We start from the raw sequence: 25,593 nt of genomic DNA on the forward strand, positions 1-25,593 counted from the left end.
AAGGCCAGCATCCCGGAGTCATCTCTTCACTGTTGACGTTGAGACTGGACAGAGGAACTCTGCCTAGAAGGCCAGCATCCCGGAGTCATCTCTTCACTGTTGACGTTGAGACTGGACAGAGGAACTCTGCCTAGAAGGCCAGCATCCCGGAGTCATCTCTTCACTGTTGACGTTGAGACTGGACAGAGGAACTCTGCCTAGAAGGCCAGCATCCCGGAGTCATCTCTTCACTGTTGACGTTGAGACTGGACAGAGGAACGCTGCCTAGAAGGCCAGCATCCCGGAGTCGTCTCTTCACTGTTGAAGTTCAGACTGGACAGAGGAACGCTGCCTAGAAGGCCAGCATCCCGGAGTCATCTCTTCACTGTTGATGTTGAGACTGGACAGAGGAACTCTGCCTCGAAGGCCAGCATCCTGGAGTCATCTCTTCACTGTTGATGTTGAGACTGGACAGAGGAACTCTGCCTCGAAGGCCAGCATCCTGGAGTCATCTCTTCACTGTTGACGTTGAGACTGGACAGAGGAACTCTGCCTCGAAGGCCAGCATCCCGGAGTCATCTCTTCACTGTTGATGTTGAGACTGGACAGAGGAACTCTGCCTCGAAGGCCAGCATCCCGGAGTCATCTCTTCACTGTTGACGTTGAGACTGGACAGAGGAACTCTGCCTAGAAGGCCAGCATCCCGGAGTCATCTCTTCACTGTTGATGTTGAGACTGGACAGAGGAACTCTGCCTAGAAGGCCAGCATCCCGGATTCGTCTCTTCACTGTTGACGTTGAGACTGGACAGAGGAACTCTGCCTAGAAGGCCAGCATCCCGGAGTCATCTCTTCACTGTTGACGTTGAGACTGGACAGAGGAACTCTGCCTAGAAGGCCAACATCCCGGAGTCATCTCTTCACTGTTGATGTTGAGACTGGACAGAGGAACTCTGCCTAGAAGGCCAGCATCCCGGAGTCATCTCTTCACTGTTGATGTTGAGACTGGACAGAGGAACTCTGCCTAGAAGGCCAGCATCCCGGAGTCGCCTCTTCACTGTTGAAGTTCAGACTGGTGTTTTGCGGGTACTATTTCATGAAGCTGCCTGTTGAGGACTTGTGAGGCATCTGTTTCTCAGACTAGATACTCTAATGTACTTGTCCTCTTGTTCAGTTGTGCACCGGGGCCTCCCACTCCTCTTTCTGTTCTGGTTAGGGCCAGTTTGCTCTGTTCTGTGAAGGGAGTAGTACACAGTGTTGTACGAGATCTTCAGTTTCTTGGCAATTTCTCCCACGGAATAGCCTTCATATCTCAGAACAAGAATAGACAGACGAGTTTCAGAACAAAGGTCTTTGTTTGGGCCATTTTGAGCCTGTAATCGAACCCACAAATGCTGATGCTCCAGATACTCAACTCGTCTAAAGAAGGCCCGTTTTATTGCTTCTTTAATCAGAACAACAGCTGTGCTAACATAATTGCAGAAGGGTTTTCTAACGATCAATGAGCCTTTTAAAATGATAAACCTGGATTAGCTAACACAACGTGCCATTGGAACACAGGAGTGATGGTTGCTGATTATGGGCCTCTGTACGCATATGTAGATATTCCATAACAAATCAACCGTTTCCGTAACAAAAGTAATTTACAACATTAACAATGTCTGCACTGTATTTCTGATCACTTTGATGTTATTTTAGTGGACGAAAAAAATGTGTTTTTCTTTCATATACAAGGACATTTCTAAGTGACCCCAAACTTTTGAACGGTAGTGTATATATGATATGAGTAATGTAAGATATGTAAACATTATTAAAGTGGCATTTATTAAAGTGACCAGTGATCCATTTATTAAAGTGGCCAGTGATTTGGTCTTAATGTAGGCAGTAGCCTCTCTGTGTTAGTGGTGGTTGTTTATCAGTCTGATGACCTTGAGATAGAAGCTGTTTAACAGTCTGATGGCCTTGAGATAGAAGCTGTTTAACAGTCTGATGACCTTGAGATAGAAGCTGTTTATCAGTCTGATGACCTTGAGATAGAAGCTGTTTATCAGTCTGATGGCCTTGAGATAGAAGCTGTTTATCAGTCTGATGGCCTTGAGATAGAAGCTGTTTATCAGTCTGATGGCCTTGAGATAGAAGCTGTTTATCAGTCTGATGACCTTGAGATAGAAGCTGTTTATCAGTCTGATGGCCTTGAGATAGAAGCTGTTTATCAGTCTGATGACCTTGAGATAGAAGCTGTTTATCAGTCTGATGGCCTTGAGATAGAAGCTGTTTATCAGTCTGATGACCTTGAGATAGAAGCTGTTTATCAGTCTGATGGCCTTGAGATAGAAGCTGTTTTTCAGTCTCTCGGTCCCAGCTTTGATGCACCTGTACTGACCTCGCCTTCTGGATGATAGCGGGGTGAACAGGCAGTGGCTCGGGTGGTTGTTGTCCTTGATGATCTTTTTGGCCTTCCTGTGACATCAGGCGGTGTAGGTGTCCTGGATGGCAGGTAGTTTGCCCCCGGTGATGCGTTGTGCAGACCTCACTACCCTCTGGAGAGCCTTACGGTTGTGGGCGGAGCAGTTGCCGTACCAGGCAGTGATACAGCCCGACAGGATGCTCTCAATTGTGCATCTGTAAAAGATTGTGAGGGTCTTAGGTGACAAGCCAAATTTCTTCAGCCTCCTGAGGTTGAAGAGGCGCTGCTGCGCCTTCTTCACCACGCTGTCTGTGTGGGTGAACCAATTCAGTTTGTCTGTGATGTGTACGCCGAGGAACTTGAAGCTTTCCACCTTCTCCACTGGTGTCCCGTCGATGTGGAAGGGGGTGCTCCCTCTGCTGTTTCCTGAAGTCCACGATCATCTCCTTTGTTTTGTTGACGTTGAGTGAGAAGTTATTTTCCTGACACCACACTCCGAGTGCCCTCACCTCCTCCCTGTAGGCCGTCTCGTCGTCGTTGGTAATCAAGCCCATTACTGTCTTCTGCAAACTTGACAATGATTTGGAGGCGTGCTTGGCCACGCAGTCATAGGTGAACAGGGAGAACAGGAGAGGGCTGAGCACGCACCCTTGTGGGGCCCCAGTGTTGAGGGTCAGCGAAGTGGAGATGTTGTTTCCTTTCCTACTGCTTAGAGCTGCTATCAATACAACAATACCCCATCTAGTCTGCCACCTGGTGGAGGAGGGGAGAATTACACCTCTTATCTCAGTTTCCTCTATGGGTGGTCCTTCTGTAGCTCAGTTGGTAGAGCATGGCGCTTGTAACGCCAGGGTAGTGGGTTCGATTCCCGGGACCACCCATACGTAGAATGTATGCACACATGACTGTAAGTCGCTTTGGATAAAAGCGTCCGCTAAATGGCATATATTATTATTATATTATTCCTCTGACTCTCTCAGGTTGACTTCACTGCTCAGAGCTGCTGTCAAAACTACATACCCCATCTGGTCTGTCTGGTCTGCCACCTGGTGGAGGAGAGGAGAATTATACCTCTTATCTCAGTTTCCTCTTATTTTCTGTGTTTCTATTCTTTCTGGTTGACTTCACATCTGAGAGAGAGAGAGAGAGAGAGAGAGAGAGAGAGAGAGAGAGAGAGAGAGAGAGAGAGAGAGAGAGAGAGAGAGAGAGAGAGAGAGAGAGATTGAGAGCATTGAAGTGCTGTCTGAAGGAGAACAACAGAATAGAGAAGGCTCTATCTCTTAACCCAGTTCTTAACTCCTCTCCTGTCTCTTCTTCGTTGTTTTCTCAAGCCTGCATCTTCTTATCGTGTGTGTGTGTGTGCGTGCGTGCGTGCGTGTGTGCGTGCGTGCGTGTCTGTGTGTGTGAGTGCGTGCGTGTCTGTGCATGCGTGCGTGCGTGTGTGTGTGTGTGTGTGTGTGTGTGTGTGTGTGTGTGTGTGTGTGTGTGTGTGTGTGTGTGTGTGTGTGTGTGTGTGTGTGTGTGTGTGTGTGTGTGTGATAAAGGATGACTGACAGTGCGAGGCCTTTTCATGTGGTGGATTTCGTATTGTGTCTACATTTAAGGAAGTTTCTTCCAAGAATATTAATTGGATTTTTCAGGAGCTGTTGTTTTGCTCGCTAGCAGTATTTATTTATTATATGTATTTATGTTTGTCTAGTATAGTTATCAACTGTCATCTTGTCCTCAACGTAGTGCACTATCAGGGGAATAGAGTTCCATTTGGGATGTCCCCATCTACAGCCAACTATGTGAGCTGAGCCAAGTAGTGCACTATCAAGGGAATAGAGTTCCATTTGGGAAACTCCCATCTACAGCCAACTATGTGAGCTGAGCCAAGTAGTGCACTATCAAGGGAATAGAGTTCCATTTGGGAAACTCCCATCTACAGCCAACTATGTGAGCTGAGCCAAGTAGTGCACTATCAAGGGAATAGAGTTCCATTTGGGAAACTCCCATCTACAGCCAACTATGTGAGCTGAGCCAAGTAGTGCACTATCAAGGGAATAGAGTTCCATTTGGGATGTCCCCATCTACAGCCAACTATGTGAGCTGAGCCAAGTAAGTGCACTATCAAAGGAATAGGGTTTATTTGGGACGTATTCAAGCACACAACTCTTAAAGAACCTTTGACAGTCATCCCTCAGAGCTGATTTTCCTCAGGTGTAGATGTGTCTCCATGGGGATGAGACAGACATATTTGCGTGTGCATGTGTTGCCCAGATGCTCGGCTTGTCATGTCTTCAGTAGACCATTCATTCTGCTGGAGAAGAGAGACTATAATAGAGATGACCTACTGATAGAGCTGGAGAAGAGAGACTATAATAGAGATGACCTACTGATAGAGCTGGAGAAGAGAGACTATAATAGAGATGACCTACTGATAGAGCTGGAGAAGATTCAGTGGAGCGTCAAAGACATTCTAGGCTCTTCTACATCTCTATCAGTAGGTCATCTCTATTCTAGTCTCTCTTCTCCAGCTCTATCAGTAGGTCATCTCTATTATAGTCTCTCTTCTCCATCTCTATCAGTAGGTCATCTCTATTATAGTCTCTCTTCTCCAGCTCTATCAGTAGGTCATCTCTATTATAGTCTCTCTTCTCCAGCTCTATCAGTAGGTCATCTCTATTATAGTCTCTCTTCTCCAGCTCTATCAGTAGGTCATCTCTATTATAGTCTCTCTTCTCCAGCTCTATCAGTAGGTCATCTCTATTATAGTCTCTCTTCTCCAGCTCTATCAGTAGGTCATCTCTATTATAGTCTCTCTTCTCCAGCTCTATCAGTAGGTCATCTCTATTATAGTCTCTCTTCTCCAGCTCTATCAGTAGGTCATCTCTATTATAGTCTCTCTTCTCCAGCTCTATCAGTAGGTCATCTCTATTATAGTCTCTCTTCTCCAGCTCTATCAGTAGGTCATCTCTATTATAGTCTCTCTTCTCCAGCTCTATCAGTAGGTCATCTCTATTATAGTCTCTCTTCTCCAGCTCTATCAGTAGGTCATCTCTATTATAGTCTCTCTTCTCCATCTCTATCAGTAGGTCATCTCTATTATAGTCTCTCTTCTCCATCTCTATCAGTAGGTCATCTCTATTATAGTCTCTCTTCTCCAGCTCTATCAGTAGGTCATCTCTATTATAGTCTCTCTTCTCCAGCTCTATCAGTAGGTCATCTCTATTATAGTCTCTCTTCTCCAGCTCTATCAGTAGGTCATCTCTATTATAGTCTCTCTTCTCCAGCTCTATCAGTAGGTCATCTCTATTATAGTCTCTCTTCTCCAGCTCTATCAGTAGGTCATCTCTATTATAGTCTCTCTTCTCCAGCTCTATCAGTTGGTCATCTCTATTATAGTCTCTCTTCTCCAGCTCTATCAGTAGGTCATCTCTATTATAGTCTCTCTTCTCCAGCTCTATCAGTAGGTAATCTCTATTATAGTCTCTCTTCTCCAGCTCTATCAGTAGGTCATCTCTATTATAGTCTCTCTTCTCCAGCTCTATCAGTAGGTCATCTCTATTCTAGTCTCTCTTCTCCAGCTCTATCAGTAGGTCATCTCTATTATAGTCTCTCTTCTACAGCTCTATCAGTAGGTCATCTCTATTATAGTCTCTCTTCTCCAGCTCTATCAGTAGGTCATCTCTATTATAGTCTCTCTTCTCCAGCTCTATCAGTAGGTCATCTCTATTATAGTCTCTCTTCTCCAGCTCTATCAGTAGGTCATCTCTATTAAGATACTTAACAGTAGGACGCAAACAAATGTTGGTGGCGCCCCTCTTTAGATCAAATCAACCCCCCTCTTCTCTCTCTCTTATCTTTCTCTCACCCCCCCGCCCCCCACCCCGACCCTTCTAGATGCGTCAGGGAGCGTTCTTGGTGAATGCAGCGCGGGGGGGGCTGGTGGATGAGAAGGCCCTGGCTCAGGCCCTGAAGGAGGGGAGGATACGTGGCGCTGCCCTGGACGTGCACGAGATAGAACCCTTCAGGTGAGACACACAGTGCACGAGATAGAACCCTTCAGGTGAGACACACAGTGCACGAGATAGAACCCTTCAGGTGAGACACACAGTGCACGAGATAGAACCCTTCAGGTGAGACACACAGTGCACGAGATAGAACCCTTCAGGTGAGACACACAGTGCACGAGATAGAACCCTTCAGGTGAGACACACAGTGCACGAGATAGAACCCTTCAGGTGAGACACACAGTGCATGAATGTACGAACACACACACACACACACACACACACACACACACACACACACACACACACACACACACACACACACACACACACACACACACACACACACACACACACACACAAGTGGACGTCCTCTCTACAGAACCATTGAAGTGAGACACACAGTGGATGAGGATATAGTTAACCTGACAGTAACACCTCAGTATAGTTAACCTGACAGTAACACCTCAGTATAGTTAACCTGATAGTAACACCTCAGTATAGTTAACCTGATAGTAACACCTCAGTATAGTTAACCTGACAGTAACACCTCAGTATAGTTAACCTGACAGTAACACCTCAGTATAGTTAACCTGACAGTAACACCTCAGTATAGTTAACCTGATAGTAACACCTCAGTATAGTTAACCTGACAGTAACACCTCAGTATAGTTAACCTGACAGTAACACCTCAGTATAGTTAACCTGACAGTAACACCTCAGTATAGTTAACCTGATAGTAACACCTCAGTATAGTTTACCTGACAGTAACACCTCAGTATAGTTAACCTGACAGTAACACCTCAGTATAGTTAACCTGACAGTAACACCTCAGTATAGTTAACCTGATAGTAACACCTCAGTATAGTTAACCTGATAGTAACACCTCAGTATAGTTAACCTGACAGTAACACCTCAGTATAGTTAACCTGACAGTAACACCTCAGTATAGTTAACCTGATAGTAACACCTCAGTATAGTTAACCTGACAGTAACACCTCAGTATAGTTAACCTGATAGTAACACCTCAGTATAGTTAACCTGACAGTAACACCTCAGTATAGTTAACCTGATAGTAACACCTCAGTATAGTTAACCTGATAGTAACACCTCAGTATAGTTAACCTGATAGTAACACCTCAGTATAGTTTACCTGACAGTAACACCTCAGTATAGTTAACCTGACAGTAACACCTCAGTATAGTTAACCTGATAGTAACACCTCAGTATAGTTAACCTGACAGTAACACCTCAGTATAGTTAACCTGACAGTAACACCTCAGTATAGTTAACCTGACAGTAACACCTCAGTATAGTTAACCTGACAGTAACACCTCAGTATAGTTAACCTGACAGTAACACCTCAGTATAGTTAACCTGACAGTAACACCTCAGTATAGTTAACCTGATAGTAACACCTCAGTATAGTTAACCTGACAGTAACACCTCAGTATAGTTAACCTGATAGTAACACCTCAGTATAGTTAACCTGATAGTAACACCTCAGTATAGTTAACCTGACAGTAACACCTCAGTATAGTTAACCTGACAGTAACACCTCAGTATAGTTAACCTGACAGTAACACCTCAGTATAGTTAACCTGACAGTAACACCTCAGTATAGTTAACCTGACTACACCTCAGTATAGTTAACCTGACAGTACCACCTCAGTATAGTTAACCTGATAGTAACACCTCAGTATAGTTAACCTGACAGTAACACCTCAGTATAGTTAACCTGATAGTAACACCTCAGTATAGTTAACCTGACAGTAACACCTCAGTATAGTTTACCTGACAGTAACACCTCAGTATAGTTAAACTGACAGTAACACCTCAGTATAGTTAACCTGACAGTAACACCTCAGTATAGTTTACCTGACAGTAACACCTCAGTATAGTTAACCTGACAGTAACACCTCAGTATAGTTAACCTGATAGTAACACCTCAGTATAGTTAACCTGATAGTAACACCTCAGTATAGTTAACCTGACATTAACACCTCAGTATAGTTAACCTGACAGTAACACCTCAGTATAGTTAACCTGATAGTAACACCTCAGTATAGTTAACCTGATAGTAACACCTCAGTATAGTTAACCTGACAGTAACACCTCAGTATAGTTAACCTGACAGTAACACCTCAGTATAGTTAACCTGACAGTAACACCTCAGTATAGTTAACCTGACAGTAACACCTCAGTATAGTTAACCTGATAGTAACACCTCAGTATAGTTAACCTGATAGTAACACCTCAGTATAGTTTACCTGATAGTAACACCTCAGTATAGTTAACCTGACAGTAACACCTCAGTATAGTTAACCTGACAGTAACACCTCAGTATAGTTAACCTGATAGTAACACCTCAGTATAGTTAACCTGACAGTAACACCTCAGTATAGTTAACCTGACAGTAACACCTCAGTATAGTTAACCTGACAGTAACACCTCAGTATAGTTAACCTGATAGTAACACCTCAGTATAGTTTACCTGACAGTAACACCTCAGTATAGTTAACCTGACAGTAACACCTCAGTATAGTTAACCTGACAGTAACACCTCAGTATAGTTAACCTGACAGTAACACCTCAGTATAGTTAACCTGACAGTAACACCTCAGTATAGTTAACCTGATAGTAACACCTCAGTATAGTTAACCTGACAGTAACACCTCAGTATAGTTAACCTGATAGTAACACCTCAGTATAGTTAACCTGACAGTAACACCTCAGTATAGTTAACCTGACAGTAACACCTCAGTATAGTTAACCTGATAGTAACACCTCAGTATAGTTAACCTGATAGTAACACCTCAGTATAGTTAACCTGACAGTAACACCTCAGTATAGTTAACCTGATAGTAACACCTCAGTATAGTTAACCTGACAGTAACACCTCAGTATAGTTAACCTGACAGTAACACCTCAGTATAGTTTACCTGACAGTAACACCTCAGTATAGTTAACCTGACAGTAACACCTCAGTATAGTTAACCTGATAGTAACACCTCAGTATAGTTAACGACAGTAACACCTCAGTATAGTTTACCTGATAGTAACACCTCAGTATAGTTAACCTGACAGTACCACCTCAGTATAGTTAACCTGACAGTAACACCTCAGTATAGTTAACCTGACAGTAACACCTCAGTATAGTTTACCTGATAGTAACACCTCAGTATAGTTAACCTGACAGTAACACCTCAGTATAGTTAACCTGATAGTAACACCTCAGTATAGTTTACCTGATAGTAACACCTCAGTATAGTTAACCTGACAGTAACACCTCAGTATAGTTAACCTGATAGTAACACCTCAGTATAGTTAACCTGATAGTAACACCTCAGTATAGTTAACCTGACAGTAACACCTCAGTATAGTTAACCTGACAGTAACACCTCAGTATAGTTAACCTCAGTATAGTTTACCTGATAGTAACACCTCAGTATAGTTAACCTGACAGTAACACCTCAGTATAGTTAACCTGACAGTAACACCTCAGTATAGTTAACCTGATAGTAACACCTCAGTATAGTTAACCTGACAGTAACACCTCAGTATAGTTAACCTGACAGTAACACCTCAGTATAGTTAACCTGATAGTAACACCTCAGTATAGTTAACCTGACAGTACCACCTCAGTATAGTTAACCTGACAGTAACACCTCAGTATAGTTAACCTGACAGTAACACCTCAGTATAGTTTACCTGATAGTAACACCTCAGTATAGTTAACCTGACAGTAACACCTCAGTATAGTTAACCTGATAGTAACACCTCAGTATAGTGTACCTGATAGTAACACCTCAGTATAGTTAACCTGACAGTAACACCTCAGTATAGTTAACCTGATAGTAACACCTCAGTATAGTTAACCTGATAGTAACACCTCAGTATAGTTAACCTGACAGTAACACCTCAGTATAGTTAACCTGACAGTAACACCTCAGTATAGTTAACCTCAGTATAGTTTACCTGATAGTAACACCTCAGTATAGTTAACCTGACAGTAACACGTCAGTATAGTTAACCTGACAGTAACACCTCAGTATAGTTAACCTGATAGTAACACCTCAGTATAGTTAACCTGACAGTAACACCTCAGTATAGTTAACCTGATAGTAACACCTCAGTATAGTGTACCTGATAGTAACACCTCAGTATAGTTAACCTGACAGTAACACCTCAGTATAGTTAACCTGACAGTAACACCTCAGTATAGTTTACCTGACAGTAACACCTCAGTATAGTTAACCTGACAGTAACACCTCAGTATAGTTAACCTGACAGTAACACCTCAGTATAGTTTACCTGATAGTAACACCTCAGTATAGTTAACCTGACAGTAACACCTCAGTATAGTTAACCTGATAGTAACACCTCAGTATAGTTAACCTGATAATAACACCTCAGTATAGTTAACCTGACAGTAACACCTCAGTATAGTTAACCTGACAGTAACACCTCAGTATAGTTAACCTGATAGTAACACCTCAGTATAGTTAACCTGATAGTAACACCTCAGTATAGTTAACCTGACAGTAACACCTCAGTATAGTTAACCTGACAGTAACACCTCAGTATAGTTTACCTGATAGTAACACCTCAGTATAGTTAACCTGACAGTAACACCTCAGTATAGTTAACCTGACAGTAACACCTCAGTATAGTTAACCTGATAGTAACACCTCAGTATAGTTAACCTGACAGTAACACCTCAGTATAGTTAACCTGACAGTAACACCTCAGTATAGTTAACCTGATAGTAACACCTCAGTATAGTTAACCTGATAGTAACACCTCAGTATAGTTAACCTGACAGTACCACCTCAGTATAGTTAACCTGACAGTAACACCTCAGTATAGTTAACCTGACAGTAACACCTCAGTATAGTTAACCTGATAGTAACACCTCAGTATAGTTAACCTGACAGTACCACCTCAGTATAGTTAACCTGACAGTAACACCTCAGTATAGTTAACCTGACAGTAACACCTCAGTATAGTTAACCTGACAGTAACACCTCAGTATAGTTAACCTGATAGTAACACCTCAGTATAGTTAACCTGACAGTAACACCTCAGTATAGTTAACCTGATAGTAACACCTCAGTATAGTTAACCTGACAGTAACACCTCAGTATAGTTAACCTGACAGTAACACCTCAGTATAGTTAACCTGATAGTAACACCTCAGTATAGTTAACCTGACAGTAACACCTCAGTATAGTTAACCTGATAGTAACACCTCAGTATAGTTAACCTGATAGTAACACCTCAGTATAGTTAACCTGACAGTAACACCTCAGTATAGTTAACCTGACAGTAACACCTCAGTATAGTTAACCTCAGTATAGTTTACCTGACAGTAACACCTCAGTATAGTTTACCTGACAGTAACACCTCAGTATAGTTAACCTGACAGTAACACCTCAGTATAGTTAACCTGATAGTAACACCTCAGTATAGTTAACCTGACAGTAACACCTCAGTATAGTTAACCTGACAGTAACACCTCAGTATAGTTAACCTGACAGTAACACCTCAGTATAGTTTACCTGACAGTAACACCTCAGTATAGTTAACCTGACAGTAACACCTCAGTATAGTTAACCTGACAGTAACACCTCAGTATAGTTAACCTGACAGTAACACCTCAGTATAGTTAACCTGATAGTAACACCTCAGTATAGTTAACCTGACAGTAACACCTCAGTATAGTTAACCTGATAGTAACACCTCAGTATAGTTAACCTGATAATAACACCTCAGTATAGTTAACCTGACAGTAACACCTCAGTATAGTTAACCTGACAGTAACACCTCAGTATAGTTAACCTGATAGTAACACCTCAGTATAGTTAACCTGATAGTAACACCTCAGTATAGTTAACCTGACAGTAACACCTCAGTATAGTTAACCTGACAGTAACACCTCAGTATAGTTTACCTGATAGTAACACCTCAGTATAGTTAACCTGACAGTAACACCTCAGTATAGTTAACCTGACAGTAACACCTCAGTATAGTTAACCTGATAGTAACACCTCAGTATAGTTAACCTGACAGTAACACCTCAGTATAGTTAACCTGACAGTAACACCTCAGTATAGTTAACCTGAGTATAGTTAACCTGATAGTAACACCTCAGTATAGTTAACCTGACAGTAACACCTCAGTATAGTTAACCTGATAGTAACACCTCAGTATAGTTAACCTGACAGTAACACCTCAGTATAGTTAACCTGATAGTAACACCTCAGTATAGTTAACCTGACAGTACCACCTCAGTATAGTTAACCTGACAGTAACACCTCAGTATAGTTAACCTGACAGTAACACCTCAGTATAGTTAACCTGACAGTAACACCTCAGTATAGTTAACCTGATAGTAACACCTCAGTATAGTTAACCTGATAGTAACACCTCAGTATAGTTTACCTGATAGTAACACCTCAGTATAGTTAACCTGACAGTAACACCTCAGTATAGTTAACCTGACAGTAACACCTCAGTATAGTTAACCTGACAGTAACACCTCAGTATAGTTAACCTGACAGTAACACCTCAGTATAGTTAACCTGATAGTAACACCTCAGTATAGTTAACCTGACAGTAACACCTCAGTATAGTTAACCTGACAGTAACACCTCAGTATAGTTAACCTGACAGTAACACCTCAGTATAGTTAACCTGATAGTAACACCTCAGTATAGTTAACTTGACAGTAACACCTCAGTATAGTTAACCTGACAGTAACACCTCAGTATAGTTAACCTGACAGTAACACCTCAGTATAGTTAACCTGACAGTAACACCTCAGTATAGTTAACCTGATAGTAACACCTCAGTATAGTTAACCTGACAGTAACACCTCAGTATAGTTAACCTGACAGTAGCACCTCAGTATAGTTAACCTGATAGTAACACCTCAGTATAGTCTACCTGATAGTAACACCTCAGTATAGTTAACCTGATAGTAACACCTCAGTATAGTTTACCTGACAGTAACACCTCAGTATAGTTAACCTGACAGTAACACCTCAGTATAGTCTACCTGATAGTAACACCTCAGTATAGTCTACCTGATAGTAACACCTCAGTATAGTTAACCTGACAGTAACACCTCAGTATAGTCTACCTGATAGTAACACCTCAGTATAGTTAACCTGATAGTAACACCTCAGTATAGTTTACCTGACAGTAACACCTCAGTATAGTTTACCTGACAGTAACACCTCAGTATAGTCTACCTGATAGTAACACCTCAGTATAGTTAACCTGATAGTAACACCTCAGTATAGTTTACCTGACAGTAACACCTCAGTATAGTTTACCTGATAGTAACACCTCAGTATAGTTAACCTGACAGTAACACCTCAGTATAGTTAACCTGATAGTAACACCTCAGTATAGTTAACCTGACAGTAACACCTCAGTATAGTTAACCTGACAGTAACACCTCAGTATAGTTTACCTGATAGTAACACCTCAGTATAGTTAACCTGATAGTAACACCTCAGTATAGTTAACTGACAGTAACACCTCAGTATAGTTAACCTGACAGTAACACCTCAGTATAGTTAACCTGATAGTAACACCTCAGTATAGTTAACCTGATAGTAACACCTCAGTATAGTTAACCTGACAGTAACACCTCAGTATAGTTAACCTGATAGTAACACCTCAGTATAGTTAACCTGACAGTAACACCTCAGTATAGTTAACCTGATAGTAACACCTCAGTATAGTTTACCTGATAGTAACACCTCAGTATAGTTTACCTGATAGTAACACCTCAGTATAGTTAACCTGACAGTAACACCTCAGTATAGTTAACCTGATAGTACCACCTCAGTATAGTTAACCTGACAGTAACACCTCAGTATAGTTAACCTGACAGTAACACCTCAGTATAGTTAACCTCAGTGTAGTTTACCTGATAGTAACACCTCAGTATAGTTAACCTGACAGTAACACCTCAGTATAGTTAACCTGACAGTAACACCTCAGTATAGTTAACCTGATAGTAACACCTCAGTATAGTTAACCTGACAGTAACACCTCAGTATAGTTAACCTGACAGTAACACCTCAGTATAGTTAACCTGACAGTAACACCTCAGTATAGTTAACCTGACAGTACCACCTCAGTATAGTTAACCTGACAGTAACACCTCAGTATAGTTAACCTGACAGTAACACCTCAGTATAGTTTACCTGATAGTAACACCTCAGTATAGTTAACCTGACAGTAACACCTCAGTATAGTTAACCTGATAGTAACACCTCAGTATAGTGTACCTGATAGTAACACCTCAGTATAGTTAACCTGACAGTAACACCTCAGTATAGTTAACCTGATAGTAACACCTCAGTATAGTTAACCTGATAGTAACACCTCAGTATAGTTAACCTGACAGTAACACCTCAGTATAGTTAACCTCAGTATAGTTTACCTGATAGTAACACCTCAGTATAGTTAACCTGACAGTAACACCTCAGTATAGTTAACCTGACAGTAACACCTCAGTATAGTTAACCTGATAGTAACACCTCAGTATAGTTAACCTGACAGTAACACCTCAGTATAGTTAACCTGACAGTAACACCTCAGTATAGTTAACCTGACAGTAACACCTCAGTATAGTTAACCTGATAGTAACACCTCAGTATAGTTAACCTGACAGTAACACCTCAGTATAGTTAACCTGACAGTAACACCTCAGTATAGTTTACCTGATAGTAACACCTCAGTATAGTTAACCTGACAGTAACACCTCAGTATAGTTAACCTGACAGTAACACCTCAGTATAGTTAACCTGATAATAACACCTCAGTATAGTTAACCTGACAGTAACACCTCAGTATAGTTAACCTGACAGTAACACCTCAGTATAGTTAACCTGATAGTAACACCTCAGTATAGTTAACCTGATAGTAACACCTCAGTATAGTTAACCTGACAGTAACACCTCAGTATAGTTAACCTGACAGTAACACCTCAGTATAGTTTACCTGATAGTAACACCTCAGTATAGTTAACCTGACAGTAACACCTCAGTATAGTTAACCTGACAGTAACACCTCAGTATAGTTAACCTGATAGTAACACCTCAGTATAGTTAACCTGACAGTAACACCTCAGTATAGTTAACCTGACAGTAACACCTCAGTATAGTTAACCTGATAGTAACACCTTAGTATAGTTAACCTGACAGTAACACCTCAGTATAGTTAACCTGATAGTAACACCTCAGTATAGTTAACCTGACAGTAACACCTCAGTATAGTTAACCTGACAGTAACACCTCAGTATAGTTAACCTGATAGTAACACCTCAGTATAGTTAACCTGACAGTACCACCTCAGTATAGTTAACCTGACAGTAACACCTCAGTATAGTTAACCTGACAGTAACACCTCAGTATAGTTAACCTGACAGTAACACCTCAGTATAGTTAACCTGATAGTAACACCTCAGTATAGTTAACCTGATAGTAACACCTCAGTATAGTTTACCTGATAGTAACACCTCAGTATAGTTAACCTGATAGTAACACCTCAGTATAGTTAACCTGACAGTAACACCTCAGTATAGTTAACCTGACAGTAACACCTCAGTATAGTTAACCTGACAGTAACACCTCAGTATAGTTAACCTGATAGTAACACCTCAGTATAGTTAACCTGACAGTAACACCTCAGTATAGTTAACCTGACAGTAACACCTCAGTATAGTTAACCTGACAGTACCACCTCAGTATAGTTAACCTGATAGTAACACCTCAGTATAGTTAACCTGACAGTACCACCTCAGTATAGTTAACCTGACAGTAACACCTCAGTATAGTTAACCTGACAGTAACACCTCAGTATAGTTAACCTGACAGTAACACCTCAGTATAGTTAACCTGACAGTAACACCTCAGTATAGTTAACCTGATAGTAACACCTCAGTATAGTTTACCTGACAGTACCACCTCAGTATAGTTAACCTGACAGTAACACCTCAGTATAGTTTACCTGACAGTAACACCTCAGTATAGTTAACCTGACAGTAACACCTCAGTATAGTTAACCTGATAGTAACACCTCAGTATAGTTAACCTGACAGTAACACCTCAGTATAGTTAACCTGACAGTAACACCTCAGTATAGTTAACCTGATAGTAACATCTCAGTATAGTTAACCTGATAGTAACATCTCAGTATAGTTAACCTGACAGTAACACCTCAGTATAGTTAACCTGATAGTAACATCTCAGTATAGTTAACCTGACAGTAACACCTCAGTATAGTTAACCTGACAGTAACACCTCAGTATAGTTAACCTGATAGTAACACCTCAGTATAGTTAACCTGACAGTAACACCTCAGTATAGTTAACCTGACAGTAGCACCTCAGTATAGTTAACCTGATAGTAACACCTCAGTATAGTCTACCTGATAGTAACACCTCAGTATAGTTAACCTGATAGTAACACCTCAGTATAGTTTACCTGACAGTAACACCTCAGTATAGTTAACCTGACAGTAACACCTCAGTATAGTCTACCTGATAGTAACACCTCAGTATAGTCTACCTGATAGTAACACCTCAGTATAGTTAACCTGACAGTAACACCTCAGTATAGTCTACCTGATAGTAACACCTCAGTATAGTTAACCTGATAGTAACACCTCAGTATAGTTTACCTGACAGTAACACCTCAGTATAGTTTACCTGACAGTAACACCTCAGTATAGTCTACCTGATAGTAACACCTCAGTATAGTTAACCTGATAGTAACACCTCAGTATAGTTTACCTGACAGTAACACCTCAGTATAGTTTACCTGATAGTAACACCTCAGTATAGTTAACCTGACAGTAACACCTCAGTATAGTTAACCTGATAGTAACACCTCAGTATAGTTAACCTGACAGTAACACCTCAGTATAGTTAACCTGACAGTAACACCTCAGTATAGTTTACCTGATAGTAACACCTCAGTATAGTTAACCTGATAGTAACACCTCAGTATAGTTAACGACAGTAACACCTCAGTATAGTTAACCTGACAGTAACACCTCAGTATAGTTAACCTGATAGTAACACCTCAGTATAGTTAACCTGACAGTAACACCTCAGTATAGTTAACCTGACAGTAACACCTCAGTATAGTTAACCTGATAGTAACACCTCAGTATAGTTAACCTGACAGTAACACCTCAGTATAGTTAACCTCAGTATAGTTTACCTGATAGTAACACCTCAGTATAGTTAACCTGACAGTAACACCTCAGTATAGTTAACCTGATAGTAACACCTCAGTATAGTTAACCTGATAGTAACACCTCAGTATAGTTAACCTGATAGTAACACCTCAGTATAGTTTACCTGATAGTAACACCTCAGTATAGTTAACCTCAGTATAGTTTACCTGATAGTAACACCTCAGTATAGTTAACCTGATAGTAACACCTCAGTATAGTTAACCTGATAGTAACACCTCAGTATAGTTAACCTGATAGTAACACCTCAGTATAGTTAACCTGATAGTAACACCTCAGTATAGTTAACCTCAGTATAGTTTACCTGATAGTAACACCTCAGTATAGTTAACCTGACAGTAACACCTCAGTATAGTTAACCTGATAGTAACACCTCAGTATAGTTAACCTGATAGTAACACCTCAGTATAGTTTACCTGATAGTAACACCTCAGTATAGTTAACCTGATAGTAACACCTCAGTATAGTTTACCTGACAGTAACACCTCAGTATAGTTAACCTGACAGTAACACCTCAGTATAGTTAACCTGATAGTAACACCTCAGTATAGTTAACCTGATAGTAACACCTCAGTATAGTTAACCTGACAGTAACACCTCAGTATAGTTAACCTGACAGTAACACCTCAGTATAGTTAACCTGACAGTAACACCTCAGTATAGTTAACCTGACAGTAACACCTCAGTATAGTTAACCTGACAGTAACACCTCAGTATAGTTAACCTGACAGTAACACCTCAGTATAGTTAACCTGATAGTAACACCTCAGTATAGTTAACCTGACAGTAACACCTCAGTATAGTTAACCTGACAGTAACACCTCTTCCAGTGTCAGTGAGCTCTGTTGTCAGGGAGATATGTTGTCAGGGAGATATGTTGTCAGGGAGTTATGTTGTCAGGGAGTTATGTTGTCAGGGAGTTATGGTGTCAGGGAGTTATGGTGTCAGGGAGTTATGGTGTCAGGGAGTGATATTGTCAGGGAGTTATGTTGTCAGGGAGATATGTTGTCGGGGAGATATGTTGTCGGGGAGTTATGTTGTCAGGGAGATATGTTGTCAGGGAGTTATGGTGTCAGGGAGTTATGGTGTCAGGGAGTTATGGTGTCAGGGAGGACCTGTAATCCCACACTACAGTGGCTCATATCAGTGACACCTTCACACACCCTGGGGCGGCAGGGTAGCCTAGTGGTTAGAGTGTTGGACTAGTAACCTGAAGGTTGCGAGTTCAAACCCCCGAGCTGACAAGGTACAAATCTGTCGTTCTGCCCCTGAACAGGCAGTTAACCCCACTGTTCCTAGGCCGTCATTGAAAATAAGAATTTGTTCTTAACTGACTTGCTTAAATAAAGGTAAAATAAAATAAAAAAACAACCCTTGGACCAGGGCACGGAGGGTGAGTTGGGAGGACTGAGGGAAGAAGAAGGAGAGGAAGTCTCAGCATCTGTTATCAGGGAAGGAGATGAAGAGAGGAGATGAAGAGAGGAAATGAAGAGAGGAAATGAAGAGAGGAGATGAAAGGAGGAGATGAGGAAAGGAGATTAGATGAAGAGGCCACTGCCTGATTTGGGTCTGATACTTGTTCTCTCTACACCCACCCCTCCCCCCTGCCCCCAACCCTCCCCTCTCTCTAGTTTTGCTACAGGCCCTCTGAAGGATGCTCCCAACCTGATCTGTACACCACACACAGCCTGGTACAGTGAACAGGCTTCTCTGGAGATGAGAGAGGCAGCTGCCACCGAGATACGAAGAGCCATCAGCGGTATGCCTGTTCCCCAGCACCTCACTAGTCAGGAACCCTGTTCCCCAGCACCTCACTAGTCAGGAACCCTGTTCCCCAGCACCTCACTAGTCAGGAACCCTGCTCCCCAGCACCTCACTAGTCAGGAACCCTGCTCCCCAGCACCTCACTAGTCAGGAACCCTGCTCCCCAGCACCTCACTAGTCAGGAACCCTGTTCCCCAGCACCTCACTAGTCAGGAACCCTGTTCCCCAGCACCTCACTAGTCAGGAACCCTGTTCCCCAGCACCTCACTAGTCAGGAACCCTGTTCCCCAGCACCTCACTAGTCAGGAACCCTGCTCCCCAGCACCTCACTAGTCAGGAACCCTGTTCCCCAGCACCTCACTAGTCAGGAACCCTGTTCCCCAGCACCTCACTAGTCAGGAACCCTGTTCCCCAGAACCTCACTAGTCAGGAACCCTGTTCCCCAGCACCTCACTAGTCAGGAACCCTGTTCCCCAGCACCTCACTAGTCAGGAACCCTGTTCCCCAGCACCTCACTAGTCAGGAACCCTGTTCCCCAGCACCTCACTAGTCAGGAACCCTGTTCCCAGCACCTCACTAGTCAGGAACCCTGTTCCCCAGCACCTCACTAGTCAGGAACCCTGTTCCCCAGCACCTCACTAGTCAGGAACCCTGTTCCCCAGCACCTCACTAGTCAGGAACCCTGTTCCCCAGCACCTCACTAGTCAGGAACCCTGTTCCCCAGCACCTCACTAGTCAGGAACCCTGTTCCCCAGCACCTCACTAGTCAGGAACCCTGTTTCCCAGCACCTCACTAATCAGGAACCCTGTTTCCCAGCACCTCACTAATCAGGAACCCTGTTCCCCAGCACCTCATTAGTCAGGAACCCGGTTCCCCAGCACCTCACTAATCAGGAACCCTGTTCCCCAGCACCTCACTAGTCAGGAACCCTGTTCCCCAGCACCTCACTAGTCAGGAACCCTGTTCCCCAGCACCTCACTAGTCAGGAACCCTGTTCCCCAGCACCTCACTAGTCAGGAACCCTGTTCCCCAGCACCTCACTAGTCAGGAACCCTGTTCCCCAGCACCTCACTAGTCAGGAACCCTGCTCCCCAGCACCTCACTAGTCAGGAACCCTGTTCCCCAGCACCTCACTAGTCAGGAACCCTGTTCCCCAGCACCTCACTAGTCAGGAACCCTGTTCCCCAGCACCTCACTAGTCAGGGACCCTGTTCCCCAGCACCTCACTAGTCAGGAACCCTGTTCCCCAGCACCTCATTAGTCAGGAACCCTGTTCCCCAGCACCTCACTAGTCAGGAACCCTGTTCCCCAGCACCTCACTAGTCAGGAACCCTGTCCCCCAGCACCTCACTAGTCAAGAACCCTGTTCCCCAGCACCTCACTAGTCAGGAACCCTGTTCCCCAGCAGGGTTGTAGTACACAACTTCAAACCAGACTTCATGTCAATAGTAGTGCACTATATAGGGCAGAGGGCTGTGGTATAAAGTAGTGCACTATATAGGGAGTAGGGCTGTAGTATAAAGTAGTGCACTACATATGAAATAGGGCTGTAGTATAAAGTAGTGCACTACATATGAAATAGGGCTGTAGTATAAAGTAGTGCACTATATAGGGAGTAGGGCTGTAGTATAAAGTAGTGCACTATATAGGGAGTAGGGCTGTAGTATAAAGTAGTGCACTACATATGAAATAGGGCTGTAGTATAAAGTAGTGCACTATATAGGGAATAGGGCTGTAGTATAGAGTAGTGTACTACATATGAAATAGGGCTGTAGTATAAAGTATTGCACTATATAGGGAATAGGGCTGTAGTATAAAGTAATGTACTATATAGGGAATAGGGCTGTAGTATAAAGTAGTGGACTATATAGGGAATAGGGCTGTAGTATAAAGTAGTGGACTATATAGGGAATAGGGCTGTAGTATAAAGTACTGGACTATATAGGGAATAAGGCTGTAGTATAAAGTAGTGCACTATATAGGGAATAGGGCTGTAGTAAAAAGTAGTGCACTATATAGGGAATAGGGCTGTAGTATAAAGTCGTGCACTATATAGGGAATAGGACTGTAGTATAAAGTAGTGCACTATATAGGGAATAGGGCTGCAGTATAAAGTAGTGGACTATATAGGGAATAGGGCTGTAGTATAAAGTAGTGCACTATATAGGGAGTAGGGCTGTAGTATAAAGTAGTGCACTATATAGGGAATAGGGCTGTAGTATAGAGTAGTGCACTATATAGGGAATAGGGCTGTAGTATAAAGTAGTGCACTATATAGGGAATAGGGCTGTAGTATAAAGTAGTGCACTATACAGGGAATAGGGCTGTAGTATAAAGAATTGCACTATATAGGGAATAGGGCTGTAGTATTAAGTAGTGCACTATATAGGGAATAGGGCTGTAGTATAAAGTAGTGCACTATATAGGGAATAGGGCTGTAGTATAAAGTAGTGCACTATACAGGGAACAGGTTGCCATTTGGGATCCAACCCTTGCCTCCCAGATAACATCCACATTGTGAAATAACAACTTTAATGAGTGATTGTGTTGCTAGGCAACACTTCCGGTCAAAGGTTTTACAACACCTACTCATTCAAGGTTTTTTATTTATTTTTTTACTAATTTCTACATTGTAGAATAATAGTGAAAACAATAAAACTATGAAATAACACATATGGAATCATGTAGTAACCAAACGAAAGTGTGAAAACAAATCAAATATATATTTTATATTTGAGATTCTTCAAATAGACGCCCTTTGCCTTGATGACAGCTTTGCACACTCTTGGCATTCTCTCAACCAGCTTCATGAGCTAGTCACCTGGAATGCATTTCAATTGATATGTGTGCCTTGTTAAAAGCTAATTCATGGAATGTATTTCCTTCTTAAGCTAACATCTACTCATCCCATAGTTAACATCTACCCATCCCATAGTTAACATCTACCCATCCCATAGTTAACATCTACCCATCCCATAGCTAACATCTACCCATCCCATAGTTAACATCTACCCATCCCATAGCTAACATCTACCCATCCCATAGCTAACATCTACCCATCCCATAGTTAACATCTACCCATCCCATAGTTAACATCTACCCATCCCATAGCTAACATCTACCCATCCCATAGCTAACATCTACCCATCCCATAGTTAACATCTACCCATCCCATAGCTAACATCTACCCATCCCATAGTTAACATCTACCCATCCCATAGTTAACATCTCTCCATCCCATAGTTAACATCTACCCATCCCATAGTTAACATCTACCCATCCCATAGTTAACATCTCTCCATCCCATAGTTAACATCTACCCATCCCATAGTTAACATCTACCCATCCCATAGTTAACATCTACCCATCCCATAGCTAACATCTCTCCATCCCATAGCTAACATCTACCCATCCCATAGTTAACATCTACCCATCCCATAGTTAACATCTCTCCATCCCATAGTTAACATCTACCCATCCCATAGTTAACATCTACCCATCCCATAGTTAACATCTACCCATCCCATAGTTAACATCTCTCCATCCCATAGTTAACATCTACCCATCCCATAGTTAACATCTACCCATCCCATAGTTAACATCTCTCCATCCCATAGCTAACATCTACCCATCCCATAGTTAACATCTACCCATCCCATAGTTAACATCTCTCCATCCCATAGTTAACATCTACCCATCCCATAGTTAACATCTACCCATCCCATAGCTAACATCTCTCCATAGTTAACATCTACCCATCCCATAGTTAACATCTCTCCATCCCATAGTTAACATCTACCCATCCCATAGTTAACATCTACCCATCCCATAGCTAACATCTACCCTATCTCTGTCTTTACCTCTCTCTCTGTCTCTTTCTTTACCTCTCTGTCTCTCTCTTTACCTCTCTCTGTCTTTACCTCTCTCTCTCTGTCTTTACCTCTCTCTCTGTCTTTACCTCTCTCTCTGTCTTTACCTCTCTCTCTGTCTTTACCTCTCTCTCTGTCTCTTTCTTTACCTCTCTGTCTCTCTCTTTACCTCTCTCTGTCTTTACCCCTCTCTCTCTGTCTTTACCTCTCTCTGTCTTTACCTCTCTCTCTGTCTTTACCTCTCTCTCTGTCTTTACCTCTCTCTGTCTTTACCTCTCTCTGTCTTTACCTCTCTCTCTGTCTTTACCTCTCTCTCTCTGTCTTTACCTCTCTCTCTGTCTTTACCTCTCTCTGTCTTTACCTCTCTCTCTGTCTCTTTCTTTACCTCTCTCTCTCTCTCTCTTTACCTCTCTCTGTCTTTACCTCTCTCTGTCTTTACCTCTCTCTCTGTCTCTTTCTTTACCTCTCTCTGTCTTTACCTCTCTCTGTCTTTACCTCTCTCTGTCTTTACCTCTCTCTCTGTCTCTTTCTTTACCTCTGTCTCTCTTTACCTCTCTCTGTCTTTACCTCTCTCTTTCCACGTTTCTAAATCTATCTCCCTCTCCTCCCTCCATCTCCCCACTTTCTCTCTCTCTCCCTCCCTCTCTCCATCGCAGGCCGCATCCCTGACAGCCTAAGAAACTGTGTGAATAAGGAGTTCTTTGTGACCACAGGACCGTGGGCAGTAATGGACCAGCAAGGTGTCCACCCAGAGCTCAATGGCACCGCCTACAGGTAGGCTGAGGAAGCACAGCGACAAGTGTGACATCTACTGTGTGTGTTTTGCTTCAGGATTATCCCTTACACACAGACATACACACACACACACACACACACACACACACACACACACACACACACACACACACACACACACACACACACACACACACACACACACACACACACACACACACACACACACACACACACACACACACACACACACACACACATCATGTTATTTTATTGCTCATTTCACCACTTGCCATATAGGTTTATACAGTTATTTTGCTAGTCGTGGATATCTTGACTTGGTCCATACGGCAGGCAGATACATTTCTGAAATACAGGCACATAAAGACAGTTTGAGATAATGAAACCCTCAGTTAAAAAAACAAAACATGAATAGAGATGTCAATGTTATGTTTTTCTTAGAATGTCGTAGAACCCTGTTCCTGGAGGGATACCCTCCTTCCTGTAGATTTTAACTCCAACCCTGTTCCTGGAGAGATACCCTCCTTCCTGTAGATTTTAACTCCAACCCTGTTCCTGGAGAGATACCCTCCTTCCTGTAGGTTTTAGCTCCAACCCTGTTCCTGGAGGGATACCCTCCTTCCTGTACGTTTTAACTCCAACCCTGTTCCTGGAGAGATACCCTCCTTCCTGTAGATTTTAACTCCAACCCTGTTCCTGGAGGGATACCCTCCTTCCTGTAGATTTTAACTCCAACCCTGTTCCTGGAGAGATACCCTCCTTCCTGTAGGTTTTAGCTCCAACCCTGTTCCTGGAGGGATACCCTCCTTCCTGTAGGTTTTAACTCCAACCCTGTTCCTGGAGAGATACCCTCCTTCCTGTAGATTTTAACTCCAACCCTGTTCCTGGAGGGATACCCTCCTTCCTGTAGATTTTAACTCCAACCCTGTTCCTGGAGAGATACCCTCCTTCCTGTAGGTTTTAGCTCCAACCCTGTTCCTGGAGAGATACCCTCCTTCCTGTAGGTTTTAGCTCCAACCCTGTTCCTGGAGAGATACCCTCCTTCCTGTAGGTTTTAACTCCAACCCTGTTCCTGGAGGGATACCCTCCTTCCTGTAGGTTTTAACTCCAACCCTGTTCCTGGAGAGATACCCTCCTTCCTGTAGGTTTTAACTCCAACCCTGTTCCTGGAGAGATACCCTCCTGTAGGTTTTAACTCCAACCCTGTTCCTGGAGAGATACCCTCCTTCCTGTAGGTTTTAACTCCAACCCTGTTCCTGGAGAGATACCCTCCTTCCTGTAGGTTTTAACTCCAACCCTGTTCCTGGAGAGATACCCTCCTTCCTGTAGGTTTTAACTCCAACCCTGTTCCTGGAGGGATACCCTCCTTCCTGTAGGTTTTAACTCCAACCCTGTTCCTGGACGGATACCCTCCTTCCTGTAGGTTTTAACTCCAAACCTGTTCCTGGAGAGAAACCCTCCTTCCTGTAGGTTTTAACTCCAAACCTGTTCCTGGAGAGAAACCCTCCTTCCTGTAGATTTTAACTCCAACCCTGTTCCTGGAG

General features: G+C 42.6%; 1 long non-coding RNA gene and 1 pseudogene across 1 annotated transcript; both read left to right on the top strand.

The window, feature by feature from the left end:
• LOC127919783 (C-terminal-binding protein 2-like) overlaps nucleotides 1-25,593 on the top strand; it is a 37,158-nt pseudogene that overhangs the window by 6,735 nt on the left and 4,830 nt on the right.
• LOC127919780 (uncharacterized) lies at nucleotides 4,921-6,161 on the top strand. The gene is made up of 3 exons (XR_008104035.1): nucleotides 4,921-5,419; nucleotides 5,504-5,671; nucleotides 6,008-6,161. It is a non-coding gene; the product is annotated as an uncharacterized LOC127919780 (long non-coding RNA).

Source organism: Oncorhynchus keta, unplaced genomic scaffold (assembly GCF_023373465.1).
Source record: "Oncorhynchus keta strain PuntledgeMale-10-30-2019 unplaced genomic scaffold, Oket_V2 Un_contig_1748_pilon_pilon, whole genome shotgun sequence".
Taxonomy (NCBI): Eukaryota; Metazoa; Chordata; class Actinopteri; order Salmoniformes; family Salmonidae; genus Oncorhynchus; species Oncorhynchus keta.